Source organism: Pithys albifrons, chromosome 36 (genome assembly GCF_047495875.1).
Source record: "Pithys albifrons albifrons isolate INPA30051 chromosome 36, PitAlb_v1, whole genome shotgun sequence".
Taxonomy (NCBI): Eukaryota; Metazoa; Chordata; class Aves; order Passeriformes; family Thamnophilidae; genus Pithys; species Pithys albifrons.
Window position 1 is genome coordinate 1,159,337 of NC_092493.1, and position 7,122 is coordinate 1,166,458.

The 7,122-nt window shown below is 53.2% G+C and overlaps 1 long non-coding RNA gene across 1 annotated transcript; it reads left to right on the forward strand.

The window, feature by feature from the left end:
- The first annotated feature begins 902 nt into the window (after nucleotides 1-902).
- LOC139684192 (uncharacterized) lies at nucleotides 903-2,514 on the forward strand. Its single transcript, XR_011699874.1, has 2 exons — nucleotides 903-1,317; nucleotides 1,990-2,514. It is a non-coding gene; the product is annotated as an uncharacterized lncRNA (long non-coding RNA).
- The last annotated feature ends 4,608 nt before the right edge of the window (nucleotides 2,515-7,122 follow it).

Sequence of the window (7,122 nt, forward strand, 5' to 3'; positions counted from 1 at the left end):
ACCCAGCCCAAACCCAGCCCTAAAACCTGCCCTAAACACAGCCCTAAAATGGTAGGAGGTTGGAACTGGATCCAAGTCCAGAGGACAATTTAGGTTTTTAACTAATTCCTGAAACTCAATTCACAGAATCACAGGATTGTTTGGGTTGGAAGGGCCCTTAAAGCTCATCCCTTTCCAAGCCCTGCCGTGGGCAGGGACACCTTCCACTGGCCCAGGTTATTGCCATGTTTGCCTCTTTCCAAGCAGTGAAGGATTTAGAAGATTTCCAAATCAAACCTCTGACTCTCCAAAATCTTGGCTTTGACTCTCCAAAAGGTGCCCAAAAGCTACAGAACTGCCTGCAGGGTGTGGTCCTTCCCCCCTAACTAGGCAGGTCATTTGGGGGTTGGAAATGGTTTGCAAGGTCTGAGTGAAAGTTTGGGGAAGTCTCTGCGGAATTTCACGTGTCTCTGGGAGGTTCTCTGGGGGGGTTTTAAGGGGCTCTGGGGTGTTTTGGGGGCCTCTGGGAAAGTCTTGGGTTTTTTTGTTTTTTTGTTTTTTTTTTGGGGGGGGGGGGTATCTCTGCGGTGTTTTGAACGGCTCTGGCAGGTCCAGGAGGGGATCTGGGGGATCCTGGGGGAGTTCTGCGGTCCCAGGTGGGGGTTTCTGGATCTCAGGGGTTTTTGGGGGATGGTGGGAGGGACCTGAGAGCGGTCCCGCTGTGGAGGAAGCGGCTTACCCGGCTTCTCCACCTTCTCTGTCACGGCCAACACGGCGCGGGGGGTCCCGAGAAGACGGAGCTGCGGGAAGGGAACGGGGAAAGCTCCGGGAAGGGAACGGGGAAACCGCGTGGCAGCCTCCCTGCCCCCCTCCCCTCCCAATTCCGGGTCTCCGCCCGTCACTGCGCAGGCGATGTCGCCACTTCCCTCCCAGCCACACCTACTGTGAAGTTGCCCTGGCAACTCAGAGTGGCGGAAGAAAAGGAGTGACGGCCAAAGTGCCCAATGGGCGCTCAGGGTGGAACAATGACAGCCACGGCAGGCAATGGACGCTCGGCGTTTCCTCCACCTCCGCCCCGCTGTCCCCGCCCCTCGTTCTCCGGCGGAACTTCCCCACCTGCCCCGAGCGAAGGCAGCGCCTGGCCAGGGGTCGGGCAGGATCGGGAAAGGCGCAGCAGGGACGGGGAAAGGGCCGGGCAGGATCGGTCAGGGCCGCCCCGGTGCCCCGGGCGCTCCCCCCGCCGCAGCCCCCACTGTCCCCGCTCCGCCGCTGCCGTGCCGGCCCTGGCGCTGGGTCGGGCCCCGCGGGCTCTGCTGCTGCTGTCGAGGGCCGAGGGAGGTGCGAGTGGGGCCGGGCTCGGCGCTCCGAGGGGATGGGCAGGGAGGGGCTGCGGGGGGCACACGGGAGGCCGGGGGGTCCCTGGGAGCCCGGAGGGAGCAGCGAGTGCCCTGCGGAGCCGCCGAGATGCTGCCCGGGCTCTGCGAGCAGATGGATCCGTGCCGGCTGAGGAGGGAGCTGCGAGACAGCCCGGGGGAAAACGGGGGCCCTGCCTGGGGGCGGGACCCACGAAAGCCGCTCTCCCTCCCTCTGCGAGCGGGCAGGGCAGGGAAAATCCAACGGAGGGCTCGGGGTTTGGGATGGGGAGCGGGAGAGATCCCTCCCCGAGCACCATCTCGGGCAAATCAGACTCTGAGTGGGCGTGTGAATTAAATTGTTCCTGCCAGAAGGAGAGCAGGAGAATGAGAAGTAGAACTAAACCCGATAAACCCCTTCCCCCCACCACTCCCTCCTTCCCAGTTGTGCCTCTTCCCACTCAGCAGTGCAGGGAGCTGGGAATGGGGGTTCCACTCAGTTGTTGTTGGTACTCCTGCTCATAGAGAGGGTTAGAGTCCTTGCCCTGCTCCCCTATGGGGTCCCCGTGGTTTTGGGCTTATCCTCTTCTATCCTGTTTCCTGTTGCTGAAAGAAACTGGGACAATTTCCTGATTTTTTTTTCGTTTTTTTTCCTCAGATTTTGGATACATGAGAAAAAAAAATCATTGTACCTCTATAAACAGGTGCTTCTGGAGGTTTCTGGGGCCAGCTGAAAACTGAGCTTAACACCCAAAAACACAAAGAAAAAGGGAGGACAAGGCTGGGAATTGGTGGTTGTTTCATGAAAAAGTCCAAGTGTCTCAAACATGGGGATGATATGAGACTGGGGGTGGAAAACGACACTTGGGGGAGGGGAGAAGAAAATTCAAAATAAAGATCAAGTAAAATCCAATCAAACCCCAGACTCACCCCTTCCCAGTGGGAGTGCGGCCATCCCTGTGATCCAGGTCAGAACTCCTGTCAGGGGATCAGAGAGGCCAAAGATTGGGTCAAAACCAACAGCAAAGGCCATTTCAAGTCCCTCCCAGCCCATATTTTGAGGAAGAAACACCCAATAGTACCTGTCTCCTGCTCACCTGCCTGTGACTGCAGAGTTCCAGCCCCTGACAGGCTTCAGTCTCACATCAAGAACCTCAATTAAAGGCTTTTTGAATCAATGTAATGAATTTCCACCTGTTTTCCTCCCGTTTGGCCCAAGCATTGCCCCCTCAGGTGTTTCTGCATTCCCAGTGAGCCCCTTGCCCTGTCTGTGCTCAGCCCCATTTCCCCAGGCACAGGGGGAGGCTGCAGAATGTAGAAATATGTTTTTAGAAAACAGATAAGAGGCCTGGCTGGTGCCATTTTTTGGGCCCAGACTCTCCTCAATCACAATGTGAGAGGGTGTCTGAGGTCAGTGCAACTCTCAGGAGTTGTCATGGGCAGGGAAACAGTTTGTGCCAATCTGAGGCATCCTGGGGATGGACCTTCTCCAGCCAGAAAATGTCACAGGGAGTGTATTTGGGCAGAAAAATGGTTATTTCAGGCTCTGGAAAGACTTTTGGGTCTGTTACCTTTGGGCTCCATTTGCTTCTCCATCACCATGTTGAGGTTTCCAAACTCATGGGGAGAGTTGGTTTTGGTGGCCTCTAAAATGAGACCTGGGCTTGAAAAGAGCAGGGAAAGGCTGGAAAACCTCTGGAATTGGAACAGTTTTGCCTCCAAGAGCCTTCCCTTGGTGGCCAAAAGCAGCCCCAGGGGAGCCAACCCAGCTGGGAGGGGAGGGAAGGGTCTGATGGAGGAGCTGAGGGCTGGAGGGTCCCACGGCCACCAACTCCCAGCCCTGCCAAGGGCTGCAAACTGAACCCATTCCAGGAGGTTCCAGGTGCTCCACTCAGGCCTCTATCCCAGGCTGCTGCACCCGCTGAGCTCCCTCAGCTCTTGGCTCTCCAAGGAATTGGGAAACTGGGCTCATGGAAAGAGAAGCTGTGAAGATCAGGACTGTGAGCTGGTGGTGCTCCAGAATGAGACACAAATGGGAAATAGGGAGGAGGAGGCTTGAAAAGGACCCCAAAGTCCTGGGTTTTCAGGTGGGCAGGGGGTGAGGAGGGTTTGGGGTGGTGTTCAGGGCACAGGGACACTTGTGCCCCATGGATTTGGGATTCCCATTTCCTCAGTGGCTTTGCACCCCATGAAACTCTCCCCAGAGAGATTTTTGGAACAACTGGTCACCTCCATTTCCCAGGAGAACCCCAAGGCTTTTCCAGGCAGGAACCTGCAGCCAGTGTGGGTTGGAGTGAGGGCAGGGCAGGAGTGGGGACGGGTGAACAACACACCCAGCACCCCCCAGGTGGGACTGTCCAAGGGCTGTTGGGAGAAAAAGCAGCTTTGCTTCATTTCAGCCCCATTTTGTGCCCTGATCCCTCTCCCTGAGTTTGTGGGGTCTGTGCAAAGGTTTCTGTTCCTCTGGCAACGCTCTGCAGACCAAGGGCTCGGGGCAGAGGGCACAGTGGGGTCGGTTCTGTGTACATGGGGGTCACAGGGCACAGGGGGATGATAATTAACAACAATTTAATAATGTATAACTTAATTAAGAATAGATTTAATAAGTGGAAACCAAAATAAATATAGATTTCATTAATAAGTGAATAAAAATAGTAAAATAAATAAATAAAATATATAAGCATATAAAACTTATAAAACTGTAATAAATACATAGAAATAAAAATGAGAAAATAAATGATTAAATAATAAAATATGCAATGAAATCATAATCAAATAATCAGAAGGTTATTTTAAATAATAATTTTATATAGAAAATTTATACAATAAACCAAGAAATTGATGCCGAAAGGGATTTTTAATTTTTCAATTTTCATATTTTGTAGATTTTAGAACCACAATAGATGTAATGCTGTAGATTTTAGTGAATTAATATTTAGCAGCTTGTAGCATAAAATCCTTCTATCTCTACCCATGCTCCAGAACAGGCAGCTGAGATCTGCCAGCTATTTAGTCTCTTCCTCAAGGTACCTGATTAAAGCATATCAGAAGAGAACATAAACATGGAGCAGTGTGACCCGAAGCCCTGGAGAGCGTCCAAGAGACCTTTGTGTGCTGAAGAAGAGGAGGTGGATGAAGACAGAGGGTCCCAACGACCCAATTCAACAGGGGTGGGAACTGGGAGGGGACAGAGGTGGAACTGGACATGTGGACAGTAGTGATTGGATAGGTTATATTATAAAATCTATAGAACCTAGAGCTTGCTTGCGCGCGCGCGTCGATGTATTCCTGGATGAGCGGGGTTGCTCATTAAAGTGCCTGCCCATTATCTTATCTCCTACAAAACTTGGCTCGGAGTCTTTTTTACAGACTTTTACGGCAACAGTTTGGCGCCCGAAAGGTGGAAGCAGGACCTGATTCGCTTCAAATCCTGGTCCGGACCATGGAGGTGAGATAACGGGCAGTTACTTTGGGTTTCTGTGGCATTTGGCTACGGAAAGGGGGGATTTTTACCCCTGGTAGGAACACGGATGGGCCGGGAGGGAGAACTGGTCTGAGGCCTAGCCAGTTTCCTGGCCTGGGAGGGCGAGGGTTTTCGCGTGGGAGGGACGGGGTTGTCCCTTGAGCCTCGGGAAGGGCAGACCACGCAGCATTTGCAGGAGGGTAGCAGGCTGGGAGGCCGGCTGCAAGGGGGACGCCTCTTGTGAACTCTGGAGTCAAAGCTGTCTGGTTTAGCCTGAGGCACTGGTGGTGGTGTTGCTAAAAGAATGACTATGGGCTGTGTCCAAAGTTCAGAGGACGAGATACCAAAAGATTCCCCTTTAGGCTTGGTTTTAGATCACTGGAGTCCTCTTACTGGTTCTGAAACATCTTTGAAGAAACAGGAACTGTGTAGGCTCTGTCTTAATATGTGGCCACTTCATTGTAGTAGGCGTAGGGGAAAGGTTTGGCCCAAAACCGGGTTTTTTGTGCTAGAGGATGTGTTACAGCTAATTTCGATCTTGCATACAGAGGAAAGATGGAATGAAGTGAAGTATGCTGAGTTTTTTTGGCCTTTTTGTCCCATCCAGAATGGATGAAAGGGTATGAGAAGGGTATTTCCAAGGCTGGGAAAGGCAAAGGGGAAACAGCATGGAAAAACCAAGAAAGAGGATATTAGCCAGGTTTATATTCCTAAGGAAGAGGATTGGGACCTCTTAATTGCTCCAAATTTGAGGGCTGGAGCAGCGGTGGCTGCTGGATCCGGTCTCGGAGTGGGGGCAGCGGTGGCGGCGGGATCTGGTCCTAGCGTGGGGGCAGGGGCTGCTGGAGCAGCAGTTCCCAGCCCAGGGCTGCCGGCGGAACCTGGTGGAGCAGCAGCGGGGGTGGCTGCTGGAGACGGGGAGTTGCTTGTCCCCTTACGGAAGCCGGAGCTGGCGGCATAGAGTGGGCAGGCTGGTGGAAGCGGGGCTGACGCTCTGCAAGCGATTGATGGGACTGCGGCTTTGCGGCCAGGCACGGCTGGGAAAGCCGGGGCGTTCGATCAGCGAGGCGCGGTTACCATAGCAACAGGGGCCATAGGAGCGGCTGGAGCCGGGGCAGGGCTCAGGCTGGAACGGATCTCACGGCTAGAACAGATCAGACCGTGGGAAGGGGAGATCATGGACCTGGAGGGGCTGCGCTCGACCCCCCAGGGACAGCAAAGCCGGCAGGACCAGCTGATCTTATAGATTTCAGTGCGAGCGATGGTGTGGTGGCAGGAGCCGCAGGAGGGGTTGAGGTGGTACCCAAAATGGAGAGACCTTCTCCATACAACCTGGGAGCTTTCGATCCTGCCTTCGAAGGCAGGGCCAGGCATGCCTCCTTCCCCTTAACACCTCCCGTTCCTTACCCGTATGGATTATATCTGTACCCAGGGGGGTACAGCAGAGGTGGGGTTGTCCCCACTGCTCCACCTTGGCATACAGAGCCACGGAGCAGAGGCGGGGGGGCAGCGGGGGAATTTCCTGCTTCGAGCTCACAGCAACAGGGAGCAAGGGAACAGAGGAGGGGAAGCCTCCCCCCACTTTTGTTGCCCAGGAATAAGGAATCAGATGTGGAGCCTTCAGGCGATGAATCGGATAGCTCAGAGGAGGAAGAAGCTCCTGTGGTAAAGCCAAAAGTAAGAGCTTCTGCGGCGCCCACTAGGAAAGTAGGGAAGAGATTGCTGACTGCCTTATCAGATCCTGATCCCATAGCTAGGAGAACAAGAAAAGGGAAGGAAAAGCTTGTGCTAGAAGCTCCTTTAAGGCAGGCTATGGGAAACCAAGGTCCTATGTATATAAAGACTCCTTTTTCACTGGTAGAGCTGCAGCAGTGGAAGGCTTCAGTGGGGTCATATAGAGACAATCCCGATAAAGTTGCTAACTATGTAGAAAGGGCAATAAAGACACAAGATCCTGATTGGTTCGACCTTGAAGTGCTGATGGACACCCTATTGGACAGCACAGAGAAAGAAATGGTTAAGAGAGCAGCAAAAGCTGGAATTCAGCTGCTGAGGGCAGCTGGGCAGATTTCGGGGGAAGTTCTGCAGATATTTCCCCCAATGGATCCAAAATGGGATCCCAATGTGCCAGCACAGAGGGAAGCACTGACACGATACCAGGAGTATGTGGTTTATGGGTTCAGACATGCTATCCCAAAAGCAGTGAATTGGGCTAAGCTGTATGAGGTAAAACAGGACAAAAATGAATCTCCTGCTGATTTCCTGAATAAGCTGAAAGATGTCATAAGAAAATACACAGACATAGATACAGAATCAGACACAGGGAAA